Source organism: Heterocephalus glaber, unplaced genomic scaffold (assembly GCF_053883595.1).
Source record: "Heterocephalus glaber isolate CG9 unplaced genomic scaffold, H.glaber_assembly_v1.0 deba00000738, whole genome shotgun sequence".
Classification (NCBI taxonomy): Eukaryota; Metazoa; Chordata; class Mammalia; order Rodentia; family Bathyergidae; genus Heterocephalus; species Heterocephalus glaber.
Genome location: NW_028258161.1, coordinates 15,154,664 through 15,168,876, shown reverse-complemented (window position 1 = coordinate 15,168,876; position 14,213 = coordinate 15,154,664).

Below are 14,213 nucleotides of genomic sequence, written 5' to 3'. Positions count from 1 at the left end.
CATAAACACGGGAAATATTAGAACTCCCAACCTGCTTGCTAGATATCTAAAACTTGAGTTCATGCTCTCTAAAATTGAAGAATGAATTCTAGGAACAATGGAGTTTAAGGAATATTTTTTGAGGGAAAGATAGCTCCTACCTGAGAGGGACAGGAGGGGACACCCAGAAAGTGGGTTGCCCGACCAACTTGCTTCCCAAAGGTGTTTTATTGAGCAAAGTCACAAGGTGAGGCAGGTAAAAGATGGGACAAAACTACAGTCAACTAATAAAATCCAGTGGAAAATTGCTAGGTGGGACAAAACCATGAGAAGATTACGAGTACAGTCACCCAGGTGATATGGATTATATGGAAATCAAATGGGAAAACAGTCATGCAGCAAGAGTACACAGAATGAAGCAGGAGTTTCCAGAAAGGAAATGGACTAGGAAGATTTTACTTAAGGTTAGTGGTAAAATTAATACTTTTTTTTTAAAGCAAAGTAATTGTTGGTACATTTTATATATACATGCCATGACCAAGTAGGATTCATCCCAGGGATGCAGGGATAGTTCAACATATGCAAATCAATAAATGTAATACAGTATATTAATAGAGCCAAGGACAACCATATGATCCTCTCAATAGATGCAGAAGAAGCATTTGACAAGGTAGAATACCTATTCATGATAACCCTACAGAAAATTGGAATAGATGGTCTGTATTTCAATCTGACAAAAGCCATCTATGACAAACCAACAGCCAACATCATACTAAACAGACAAAACACTAGCCGGAGCAATTAGACAAGAGAAAGAAATAAAAGGAATAAGGATAGGAAAAGAAGTTAAATTATCATTATTTGCAGATGACACGACACTTTACATAGAAGACCCCAAAAGCTCCACCAAAAAGACTTCTAGATTTAAAAATCAAATTCAGTAGCATATCTGGATACAAAGTCAACACTCAAAAATCAATAGCCTTCCTGTACAGGAATAATAAACTCACTGAGAGAAATTAGAGAAACAACATCTTTCACAATAGCATCCAAAAAAAAAAAAAAAAAAAAAAAAAACCAACCTAGGAGTCAAATTAACAGTGGACTGGGGAGATTTTAGTCCCCTCTTAAAATGACTGAAGCCTATTTAGAATCCCAACCACTGCCATTCATCTCTAGGGGAGGTATGTGGGTATAGTGGTTTCCTCTTTTTATAATGCTGACCTTTAGTAAATTTGTCTCAACTGTCTTTTGTACTGACTTCTTGAGGGCCCACCCTGTCTAACTGCCTACAAGATACCTAATTAACTTAGCTGTCTACAATATCTTCATGTTACTGTCACAGTGGCTGAAGGAGGCAACAGGAAGAGCAGGGACTTTATTATCACTCTGCTGTACAGAGCCGGAACATGGACCTGGAGGGCTCAGTGACCAGCCTGCACTGCCCAGGACACAACTTCCACACCAAAGCCCCGACATCTCACTCCACACAGCTTCCCTCCTGTAAAGTCAGTGGGCCATGGGGACGCATCCCTGTAATCCCAGCACTCTGGGAGGCTGAGGCAGGTGGAGGATGAGAGCATACTCAACCTGGGCAATTTAGCAATTTAGCGAGACTGTCATGATGATGATGATGATGATGATGATTTATTACTATTACTTTAAAAGGACTGGGGATGTAGCTCAGTGTGAAGGGCCTGAGTTCAATCTCCAGTACTGCAATATACATAGAGAAAAAATATGTAAACCAAAAGTTTAACTTTTGAATTAAGTGGAGAAACATGGCCTATTTACAAAAGGTATTTAATTTAGTGGGACTTCAGTTCAAAATATGAGAAATAATTTGGCTTATCATTAGTAGGGAAAAGTCTGTAAAATAAGAACAATATGAACCACACAGTCAAGTATAATTTCAAACATCTGAGAGGATTAAAAAGCCTTTTGTAAAACCTCTCTTTTATCCAGTCACTGCAGATTACTGCCACAGCAGTTCCTCTCTTTTCCTTTGTTGTTTCTGAGTTACTTTTGGAATCTCACCTCTCAGAATCTGTCACCACTTCTCAGATGGTGTCTTTATATAATCTGGTGACACTGCCACAGTCCAGATGACAGACAAGCAAGGGTCAGTCATCAGCTCCTGCCTGTGTCCTTGGAGGCCAAAAGTCACCACCTAGGCCAACGCCTCTCAACCCAGTGTCACTGCGTGGACACCCAGGCTTCTGCCTTCTGTTAATATTCTTGTCCCCTCTGTGCTACTTTCGTGGAGTCATTTCTTTTTTGTTGTTGTTATAAAAAAATTGAACGATGTAAAAATGTTTACAATTCGAAGTTAGGTGAAAAATATGGATACAAAAAATTATATAAAGAACAGTCCTAATAGTGATAGTGATATAGGGGCATAGATGTAATTCCCACACCTACTAGATATCTGAAACGTGAGTTCATTTTCTCTAAAATTGAAGAATGCATTCTAGGAACAATGGAGGTTAAGAGTAGGAATAAGTTATTGAGAGAAAGAGAGCTTCAGGCTAAGAGAGAGACAGAAGGGGGACTGGAAAGTGGGTTGCCTGCTCACCCTATTTCTCAAAGGTGTTTTATGGGACAAAGCCATGAGGTGAGGTGGGTTCAAGGTGGGACAAAACCAAAGCCAACTAGTAAGATTACAAGCACAGTCACATAGGTAATATTGATCTAATGAGAAATCACAAGGTGGACATGAGGTGGGACAAAACTAATAATGATTACACCAATAAGATCAACCAATAAGATTACAAGTATAGTTGCTTAGATAATCATGATTAAATGGAGATCAAATGGGGAAGCAAGTCACATAGCAAGTAGCAAGTGTAGAGGAACAAGGAATAAGCAAGGGCTTTTGGTAAGAGGTGGGTCAGGGATCTTTCCTGGAAGATCTTGGTCCCTCACCCAGGTGATTGATACCTATTTAGAATATTAATCACTGCTATTCATCCCTAGGGGAAGCACACAGGTGTGGTAGTTTCTCTTCTTTTACAATGCTGGCCTTCAGTGAATGTGTCTGGACTGTCCTCCATGTTGGCTTCTTGATTGTCCTCCATGTTAGCTCCTCAAGGGTTGGCCCTGTCTAACTGCCTACAAGATATCTAATTAACTTACCTATCTACAATAATAGGAAAGAAAAAACACTAAAAAGCATGGAAATGATGACTTGTGGCCAGTGGAATGAGTTACATGTACTTATTTTTTCCTTTCTACTTATCTGCATTTTAAAAACATACTACCAAAGATTATTTCTTATTTCAAAATCCACATTGGTTTGAAACAAGGCTCAGGAGAATCACAAAATTTCCAGAAGTCTAGTTAAGACTAAATGACACAGTTACTGCCAATCTCAGCCAGTTCTATCCAGTATCACAGCCTTTAGCCACACTGGGCTATTTAACCAAAATTAACTCAACAGCTAGGGGCAGCTAGAAACTATCCCACTAGACAGCTCCAGAACAGAACATTCCCAGCATCGCAGAAAGTCTAGGAAATATAGATGAGAAAACTAAGTTCTAAGTCCAGTCCTATTATAACCAAGAACCAGCAGGATCAGAGATCCAATTGAATGTTCCAGTTTTCTTGAGTACTGGGGATTGAACTGGGGCTTCCCAGGTACTGGGCCTTCAAGCTACACAGCAGTGTGCAGAGTCCAGTTTTAAGGGGCTGGGGTAACTGCCCTGGAACAAGGCCTGCCCCCACCTGCAGTACTGAGAATAGAAATCGAGTCTTAGAATTCAGTAAGTGATGGACCCAGAGCCCTCCCGGCATTTGTGTGCCTCGCCATCAGATGGGGCAGGCATCCTTGGCACAAAGCCCACTTGCATCCATGAGGCTCCTCTTGCTCCCCTGGGTGTGACCTGGCTACCAGGGCCTGAGTGGACCAAGCCACACTCCTCATTGCCTCAGTGTAGGGGCTGCTGTGAGATGTGTCAAAACCAGGGTGTCTGAGGACATCTGAGGGCACCTGAGGACACAACCCCATCATTTAGTGCAGGCACACAATGGGGCTTCATTATATAATACTGAATCAGCATAGACAACTACGCACACACTACACAGTCTGCAAGGCCGCTGAGAATGTTTTGTCTTACTGCATCTCGGTAAGCTGATAAAAACTACAATAAGTGCTGTGCTGGAAAATAAAGTTTTGTTCCTGTTTTTTTTGTACTGTCTGCTCATGCATGTTCATTTCTTTGGGACCCTTGCCTGACTAGATCTCCCTTCAGCCCGCCAGCCCTGATATTTGGTGTAGTCTAGCAGGATGGTCAGGTGAGTGTCCCCACTGTGCCATCTCTGGAAGCAGCACCAGACAGTGGGGAGGAACCCTGGGGAGTTACTGCAATGCACCCCCAGCCTCACTCTGCCACTGGTAGCAACTTTCTTGGTAGCTTGGAAGTCTGAGAACTGGGAGGTGGTCCACCTGACACCCAGAGATGTTTTCTGGGTCTTGGAAATGCTAGAGACACAAATTCCTCTCCCCTACCATGAATCAATGGGGAGGATGGCTTGGTTGTTTTTTAGTCTCTTCTGCCATGTGAGACAGTATTGTAGATAGATAAGTTAATTAAATATCTTGTAGGCAGGTAGACAATGCCAACCCTCCAGGAGCCAACATGGAGGACCGTGGAGATACATTCACTGAAGGCCAGCATTATAAAAAGAGAAACTACTACACCCATGTTCTTCCCCTAGGGATAAATAGCAGTGATTGGTATTCTAAATAGGTGTCAATCACCTGGTTGAGGGACCAAGACCCTTCCAGGAAAGGTCCCTGACTCAACACTTACCAAAAATCTGAAAATCCTTTTGTTCCTTGTATGCTTGCTACATGACTTGCTTCCTCATTGGATCCCCATTTAATTACTAATACCTAAGCAACTACATTTGTTGTAATTTTGGCTCTGGATTTTCTGACTGTACTTGTGCCCGCCTACATGTAGAATGGTGTGTTTTTATTCCTGACCATCAGGAGCAAGTACAAGAGGCCTTACCAGAAATGGACACAGAGGTGTCCACCATCCAGGCCTTACACCAAGATGTCCTGACCTAATGGTGGGAATCCCAGGATCCGCCTGGTGCTGGGTGGCTCGTGGTGGTGCTGCAATAGCCCTGGGCTTGGTAGTTATGTATTGTTCCTTGTGTTGCTTTTGTAGGCTCTTAGCACAAGGAGTAGCCTTGTGTGCCATTTGCAAGAAGTGGCAGCACCCTCCCCATCTTTGAAAGGGTGGGATGTAGAAGGCCACTTTGAGATGTGTCAAAGCCCAGGCATCGGAGGGCACCTGAGGACACGACCCCCTTGTTCAGTGCAGGTGCACGACAGGGCTTCGTTATGTAATAATGGATCAGCATAGACAGCCACACATGTGCCACACAGTCTGCAAGGCTGCCCAGAATGTTTTGTCTTGCTATGTCTCAGTAAAAACTACTGTAAGTGCTGTGCTGGAAAATAAAGTCTGGTTCCTGGTTTTTTTGTGATGTCTGCTTCATGTGTGTTCTCTTCTTTGGGACCCTCGCCTGACTGGACCTCCCTTCAGCCCACTGACCTCTGTCTAGAGTCAGTCAACACACAGCCATTCCTTCCACTGAAGAACAAGCAAAAATTCAGATATTTACATCTAAACAACCATATATCCTGCTCAAAAGAGACATTTAATTTAGTTCAAGACAGACCAAAAAAACCAGAAACAACTTGGCTGGTCATTTTTTTAAGTGTATGAAACAAATGACTTCCACAAAAGGCTGATTTACAAGTCTAGTGTGATTTAAAATTTCTTACAGAACCAAACTTCTTTGTGTAATCCCATCCAATAACCACAGAGAATGTCCCTGCATTTCTTTCCATTCATTTTGAGATAAGAGAGGCTGTAGACTGGGAAGAGAGGCTGGGGCATCCAGAGTCTACACAGCAGCGCCTCTCAGGACCCGTGTGTAAAGTCCTTGAGGTTCCCACGTGGTTCGAAGCCCACTCTCCCAGCCCCTTCACCTGAGCCTGCCCTCCTTCCCCCAGGGTGTACTTTGGTTTTTGTGTTTAACTTTTCCTCTTTTGTTCGGCTCAAGTTTGCTCTGCCTAGCCAGTCTCTTCTGTACCCTCCATCTTCACTTTTCAAATCAACTTTGTCAATGTGTTTTCGGTTGTCTTGTTCATTTCTTCATTTGAGAGAAGGACCTGGCACCCAGAGGTGAGCACCCCAACAACCCAGCAACTGTATTTGCTGAGCTATTTCTTTCTTTTTCTTTTTGAAGCAAAACATTTATTGGTACATTTTAGATATACACAGTGATCACATTCATCAAAGGGAATTTGTACCTGTGCATCATGTATCTCGCTTCTTTTTTCCCATCTCCCCCTCCCTTCAACCCCTCTTCCCCTCCTGATTTACAAAAGCGTTGTTTCCATTTTTTTCCTTCTATTTTCCCTTTTTTCTTGTCCCCTCTTTCCTTTCCCCTTCCCCGCTCCCTTGTTCCCTGTCTCATTTGGACATTTTCTAAAAGGAGCTACCTATAACAATTTCAGTTTCCTCAGCTTAAAGCCACTTCCATATTGTTGCCCCTGGTAAGTCTGATTTTTTTAAATGCAGTGTTGGGAGTGGAATTTAGAGCCACAAATATACTAGGTGAGCTCTGCCATGGAACCATACCCCAGCCCCCTCATTTCTTTTTAATTAACTGTATCAGTAAACTTTTGATATACATAATGATTACATTTATTGTAGGGAATCTGTACTTGTATGTGATATATCTTGATTCTTTTTTTCCCATTCCCTTCCTCTCACTTCAACCTTTCTTCTCCATGTTTACACAAGCTTTGTTTCCATCTATGTTATTTATTTATTTATTTATGTATTTACCTCCAAGTACTGGGGATTGGAAACAGGCTCTATGCACTGAGCTATATCCCCAGACTCTTTTTGATTTTTAAATTTTGGGACGGAATCTAAGTGGTAAAGTTGCCCAGGCTGGGTTCCAGTTTGCAACCATCCTGCCTGCTGAGGCAGGCGCTGCTATGCCTGCCCCGCTGATAGCAATTTTAAAGTTCACCGAATGCATTCCTGCACCATCAGAAGCAAGCATGCTGGTCATCCTCCTGCAGCGTTGCCCATGGTGACCACGCGGCCTTTCTCTCCATGGCAGGAGGACTGAGCAGTGTGCCCAGCAAAGCCAGCCCTCCTGGTGCCTCTGCTCCTGTCCCTCTCACTACTCTAGAACCCTGCTGCAGGGTTCCTTTCCTTCTCTGTCTTCCCCACCGAGGAGCCTGCTGTGTATTCCCTCAAATTATAAAACCTCCCTTGGTCAACTTCCCTTCCAGTTATCAATCGAAAAATTGATGGAAAATTCTCTCCCTTGGCAACACATCTTGAAAGAATTGTGCACATTCAGTGTCCAATTTCTCTGCCCTCGTTTCCTCTGGGACCCAGCCGGTCTGCGACACTAGTCACTTCACCGAAGTTCTTGGCGAGGTCACCTGCGGCCACTGGGACAGCTTCCGAGGCCGAATCTCATTCCCCGGCTCACTTGGCCCAGGAACACAGCAGTGACCCCATCCTGCTGCCCCGCCTCTCTGCCAAAACCCCCTCAGTCCCCAGAGCGCTGAAGTCCTTTGAGGCCACTGCTCTGTAGCCACCAGTTTTCTGTCATCTCCCAGGCTCGTGATTTTAGGTTCCTTCTATAAACTGATGATTCCCAAATCTATGGACTCTGGACTAGATTCTCAGCTAAGCTCCAGGCTCTGTGAAGTGGCTTCGCGTCACCACTAGGGGTTCTGACAGACACCCCGAGTAGGGTTCCTGGGCTTTCCCTAGAGGTGATGCTCCCTTCCTCTCCCCCAGGGAAGGGAAGTGACCCCATTTGGAAACGGGGCCTTCACCGCCGTGATTAAGGACCAGGAGATGAGCTCCCCACGGGCCGCTCAAGTTTGGACCACAAGATGGGCCTGAAACCCAAAGAAAACATCTCCCCGGCGACTGCAATAAGTCCCCAGTCCCACGCCCGAGAGCACCGACCGAGAGTGTGGCGTGGCAAAGGAGGACGAAGGAAGAAGGAAAACCACAGGGGAAACCATACACTCACGCTTTCCATTCCTTTCGGGCTGAATTACAATTTCAGAATCTGCCCATAAAAACCACGCTCTTCTTTTATGAGAATAATTAAGAAAAACAATACAAAGCTGTTTCTGAGGGCAGATGTAATTAAGCTCTAAACTTCCTATAAACCATTTTCAGACAGAGAGACAAGTGTATTTTCTCCAAGCCGGGTAGAATGTCAGCCTCAGTGAAAACAAGCTGAAGAAGGAGGGCGGATGTGCCCAACAGGCCTGTAACCCTCCAGCCTAAACCAGAGCCCGAGAACTATGTACGCCTACGTCTGGGAGCAGAAAGAGTGAAATGATCGCCGATGGAATTATCTTGGCCGGGAAATTTCCAGAGGAGCAGGGTGAACGGCCCCACAGCTGAGCCCGCTCCCGCAGCGCTAAGGGTCAGTTTAGAGGGTGCGCGGGCGCCGCGCAGCCGCCGGGCGGGGCGCGCTGCGCATGCGCAGGAGAGGGGCGAGCGGGCGCGCCTGCCGGTCTAAGCTGCTCGAAAATGCAGAAATAAGCTGCAAGCGTGAAATTCTGGGGGCTTCGTCTTGGCACTGACCGTATTTTAATGCAACCAGTTTATCTGGCACAGTCAGCCCCACCACGCAGCACAAGTTTACAGAGGACGGAAAGAGCGGCGGGCAAAACCCTGGTGCCCACGGCAGCCGCGCCGAGGCCGGCAGCGCTCGCTCCGCCCGCACCCTGCTTTCCAGGCGGGTTCTCCGTTGTCCCCAGAGCAGAACCAAGTCCTCCTTCTTCAGAAGCTCGTCTTTACCGACTTAGGCTGCTTGGCGGACCTCTGCGGTTCTGGCAACCTTGCCTGTCTTCCCGCCCGCCTCGTTTCTCCCTCACCTGCCCCTAGCTCGTCGCTGAGCTGCCCGAGAGCGGCGCGGGTCCTCGGCAGTGCGGCCGGGCGCGAGGCAGGCGTCTTCCCCTCCGCCGCGTGGGCAGGTCGGATGCTGAAACAGGAGGCGAAGACGGGTTCGCCTCCCCGAGCGGCGTCAGGGCCCGGTAGGTCCCAGCCCCTCAGCCGGGTGTGTCCCCTCGTGTCCATGGGGGACACGGCCCCGTTTGCACCGCTGCTTTCCCGCTTTCCTGGTCGTGCACCGGTGGCTCACAGCGCCCGCGGGGTCGCGTGGGATGTGCCTGGCACAGCTGGTGCTGTGTTACCGGTGAGGCTCAGGAGCGCGCCAGGTTCCTTAGCTCCCTGGACCCGCCCTCACCGAGAGCTTCGTCCAGCTCAGGCTTGGCGCTCATTCTGTCAACAACACTGAGTTCCCGCAGCGAGGTCTCCGTGTTAGACACCGCGTCCCTAAGCTGCCTCTCAGATGCCGCGACGCCCACCTGGCAGTTGGCGTCCCTGCAGGTAAAGGGCGGCCCGACCCTCAGGCCAGTGGCAGCCCAGTCCTGCCTCTAGCAGGTGGCACCGGCTGTTATTAGCTCGCATTATTGCCTGTGCCTGTGCGCACATTGAGTGCACATACTTACATGTATTTAGATGTTGCAGTGTTTTGTGGTTGGAAATAATATAGGGCCAGGGATTTAGCTCAGTGGTTCCGCCACCTGCCTCGCAAGTGCAAGGTCCCAAGTTTGATCCCCGGTACCAAAAAAAATACTAAAAAAAAATAATATATACATATTGTAGAAAAGTCGAGAAGTATAGAAAGAATTTTAAAAACCTAAAATTCACTCAAGTGCCTGCCCTGGTGGAGAAGAATCATTGTGAACATGCACTGTGTGGCCGAGGCAGTGGTGTGCACTGTAATCCCAGCACTCACTGGGAGGCTGCGGCGGGAGGACAGGAGTTCAAGCAGTCTGGGCAGCTCAGTGACTTAGCGAGACTATCTCAAAATTTAAAGACAGAAATTAAGAAGGAAAGGAGGAAGGAAGAGTAAAGAGGAGGAAGAAAGACAAAGAAGGACAAGCCGGGGATGCAGCAAAGGCCCTGGATTCAAGCCCCAGTACCCCCAAATCAATATGCTTTTAGCTATTCCTATTTAGTTGGAATATATGCATTTTTTTACATATATATCTTTTATAAAATTGGTGTGCTGAATGCACTACATTTCCTATCTTTTTTTCACCTTACATTACAGCATAAGCATTTTGTAATAAAAAAAACCTCTCTAAAAGCATGATTTCCTGAGATGCAGTTACAGGTAATGTAAAACACTTTTGTGTTTTTGACTGTTTGGCAGTAATCATATGTTGTCCCTAACAATTTATGTTATCTAAAAACACAGAACTACAGCCATAATTTCACTACCTAAGAGTACCTGATAATATTCCTTTTTTCTATGTACATTATTCAAATCCTATAAGTGGGACCATGCTGTATATAAAAACTATTTTAAAACTCATACTACATTGTGAATATTTTCCTGTTATTAAATGCCATAAGGATATGATTTTTTAAAACAGTGCTGGGGATGGAACCAGGGCCTCCTGTATACTAGGCAAGTGTTCTACCACTGAGCTATCCTCAGCCTGGAACTGATTTTTGGTGGCTTCCTGGTGTTGTCTGTGGGTGTACCTCAATGCATGAAATCACCAATCTATAATTAGGTATCTTCCCTGTCCTCTTCCTCCCTCCTCCCCCTTCTTTCTATTTTTCAGGTACTTGGGCTTGAACCCAAGGCCTTTTTGATAGAGGGGAAGAGATAGAACTCCCAAACTTACTAGATATCTGAAACTCAAGTTCGTGTTCTCTAAAATCGAAGAATGAATTCTAGGAACAATGGAGGTTAACAGTAGGAAAAATTTATTGGGAGAAAGAAAGCTTCTGCCTAAGAGAGACAGAAGGAGGACGGGAAAGTGGGTTGCCCGCCCACCCCACTTTTCAAAGATGTTTTATACAGCACAGCCATGTGGTGAGGCAGGAACAAAGTGGGACAAAACTATAAGACCCAGTGGAAATTTACAAGGTGGGCATGAGGTGGGACAAAATCATGACCAACTGATAAGATTACAAGTACAGTCACCCAGGTAATATTGATTAAATGGGAGTCAAATGGAGGAGCAAGTCACACAGCAAATGTACAGGGATTTTCAGTAAGGGTGGGTCAGGAATATTTCCTGGAGAGGCCGGGTTAAGACCTTGACTCCATATGGAATTAATATGAGAAAATGAAAAAATGGGAACAAAGTCTGTAAATAGGGAGGGATGGAGGGGGTGAAGGGAGGGCAGGGGAAGGGGGAAAAATAAGAACCAAGAGATTATGTAAAGGTGCAAATTTCCAATCATGAATGTCAGTATATTGTACACCTAAAATGTACCAATAAAATAAAATTTTAAAATGCTGTCCTTCAGTGAATGTGTCTTCACTGTCCTCCATGTTGTCTCCTTGTGGGCTGGCCCTGTCTAACTGCCTGCAAGATACCTAATTAACTCACCTAACTGCAATATTTTCACTGAGCTATGCCCATCTTTTTTCTTTTTTTAATTTTTCTTTTGAGATAGGTTAAGTTGCCCAGGCTGGCCTTGAATTTGCAGTCCTCCCGCCTTTGCCTCCCCGGTAGCTGGGCTTGCCAGCATGCCCTGCTACCCCTGGCCTAGCACCTGAGATCTTAATGGGTCAAAAAAATAAAAGTTTACTCTCAGGGCCGGGGATTTAGCTCAGTGGTTCCGCCTCCTGCCTCGCAAGCGCAAAGACCTGAGTTCTATCTCCGGTACCAACAACAACAAAAAGTTTACTCTCAGCGACTGTTTCAAGCAGTGACTCAGACCGGCACATCCACCTGTGATGCAGCTACCTTGGGCCTGCAGCCTCAGAGGGAGCAGGAGAAGGCGTCCACAGGACGGGCGGCCTCTCCCAGAGTCAAGAGAGAACAAGAGCCCAGCTCTGAAAACAGAATCAAGTTAAAGGGTGGAAAGAATGAGATCGTGAAAGCTAGTGAGTGGGAGAGGAAGGCTGCGCGTGCTGTTTTGCAGCTCACGGTGTGTGGGGCAGGCTGTTCTCTAACACAGCAGTCACAGTGGCCACTTTCGCACCGGAGACCAGCGGATTCAGCCGCTGTCCGCCTGGGGACAGCCCGGCAGCTCGCGCGCTAGAGCTTCCTGCCGGCCAGCTGCCACTTGGCATGGCTGCGTACGAAATTCTTCACAGATTTAAAAAGTACGGTATACCTTAAATGTACCAGTACAATTAATTTTTAAAAAGTTACTGGGAGCTGCTATTTTATATTGTGACTGCTTTGTAAAATTGTTTTTTGTGTGTGTGGATCTGATAATGTCTAGACCTCTCTTATTTTTCAGCCGAAGCCCCTTGGACACTGCAGCTCCTTTCAGGTTTTGCTTTCATACAATTCATTCTTGGCAGCCAATTAAGCTGAAGAAGTCTGGGAATAAAGTTGGAAACAAAGATTAAAAAAAAAAAGTATGGTGTTTGTGATATAGGACACCAAGTAATCCAAATAAGCAAAATAATCCAAACCAGGGAAATATAATCCCAACCTGCTGGACATCCAAAATGCCGAGTTCGCGTTCTCTAACATCGAAGAATGAATTCTAGGAACAACGGAGGTTAAGAGTAGGGCGTACTTCCTGAGAGAAAGACAGCTTTTGTCAAAGAGAGACCCAAGGGGGACAGAAAGTGGGTTGCCCGCCCACTCCGCTTCTCAAAGGTGTTTTATGGGGCAAAGCCAGGAGGTGAGGCGGGTACAAATGGACAAAACTGTGAGACCCAGTGGAAAATCACAAGGCGGGCACGAGGTGGGACAAAACCATGGTCAACCAATAAGATTACAAGTAAGTACGGTCACCCGGTGATACTGATTTAATGGAGCTCAAATGGGGAAGCAAGTCCCACAGCAAGAGTACAGGGATTTCCCACAAGGAAGGGGCTAGCGGGGATGGCTTGGTCCCCAGTTAAGGTGACAGAGTTCTGTGCAGGAGATCCATCACTGCTATCCGTCCCTAGGGGAGTATGCAGGTGTACTAGTTTCTCTCTCTTTGATATAATCCTTCAGTAAATGGACCTCAGCTGTTTTCTATGCAGAAGGCCCAGCCCTGCCCGACGCTCTTATAATTTCTAACCAACTTCGCTGTCTGCAATATTTGGAGCAGCAGCTTTGCTTCCTAGCTGCAAACGTCTCTCCCTCCAGGAAGCCCTCCCTGGGCACAGGCCCTTGTGCCGGGAAGAGCGGTCCTCCTCCTATGGTGTTGTCCACGATGTGGCACAAGGAGCTGGTCCGGATTGCCTGGTTGGGCTCAGCCCATCGCTGGCCGTCTGGGAAGCCTCGCTCATGTGGCTGGCTTTCCATGGAGGAAGCAGGTCACGAGGAAGGAAATCTAAGCAGACTCTAGAAGCTGGAAAAGGAAAGGAACAGATTAAATACCTCGAGTTCAGTCTCAGGTCAGGCTTCTGGGAGTGGGCGGGACACAGCGCAGGTGTGGGCTGCAGCTGGAAGTGTGTGCTGATTGGCTACAGCAGCAGTGGCGCGGGAACCGGAGCCTGGAATCTCGCCACCTACCCAGGCATGGGCAGCCCCTAAGGTCAGGACGGGGTTTTCCTAGGGAACTCCACGGGGATGGGCTGCCTTGCATTTGAATCACTTTCCTGTTCTTGAAGAACAATGCTGGAGAAGGTGAGAATAATTTACTTGTTACTTGAGTTTTTTGTTTTGCTTTTGTCTCTTTTTGTTTGTTTATTTAATTCACATTTCCATCCCAGGAAGAGTGAAACGCTACCCTCAAATCTTAATAGCCAAGGTATGGAAACACAACATGGAGGATTTCAATATGCTATTGATGAGCATTCAATAAAACAAAGTGAGAGAACTAAAAGCAGTTGGAAACATCTTCAGTATCTTTCTCCCCCATTAGTTATTTATTTATACATATACATTTTTTGAGACAGGGTCTTCCTATGTAGTCCAGGCTGGCCTTGAACTTGTGGCAATCGTCCTGCCTCAGTCCCCTGAGTCCCAGGATTACAGAAATGTGAACCATGCCGGGGTTCCATTTTTGAGACAGGGTCACTGTGTGGCCCAGGCTGGTCTTCACTCATGGCCTCAAGTGGTCCTTCCTCCTCAGCCTCCCAAGTAGCTGGGACCAGAGGCACCATGCTCAGCTGGAATAGCTATTATGTAATGACCGGGTGTGCTGCAGCCATACACTGGGATACTGAGCTAGGGT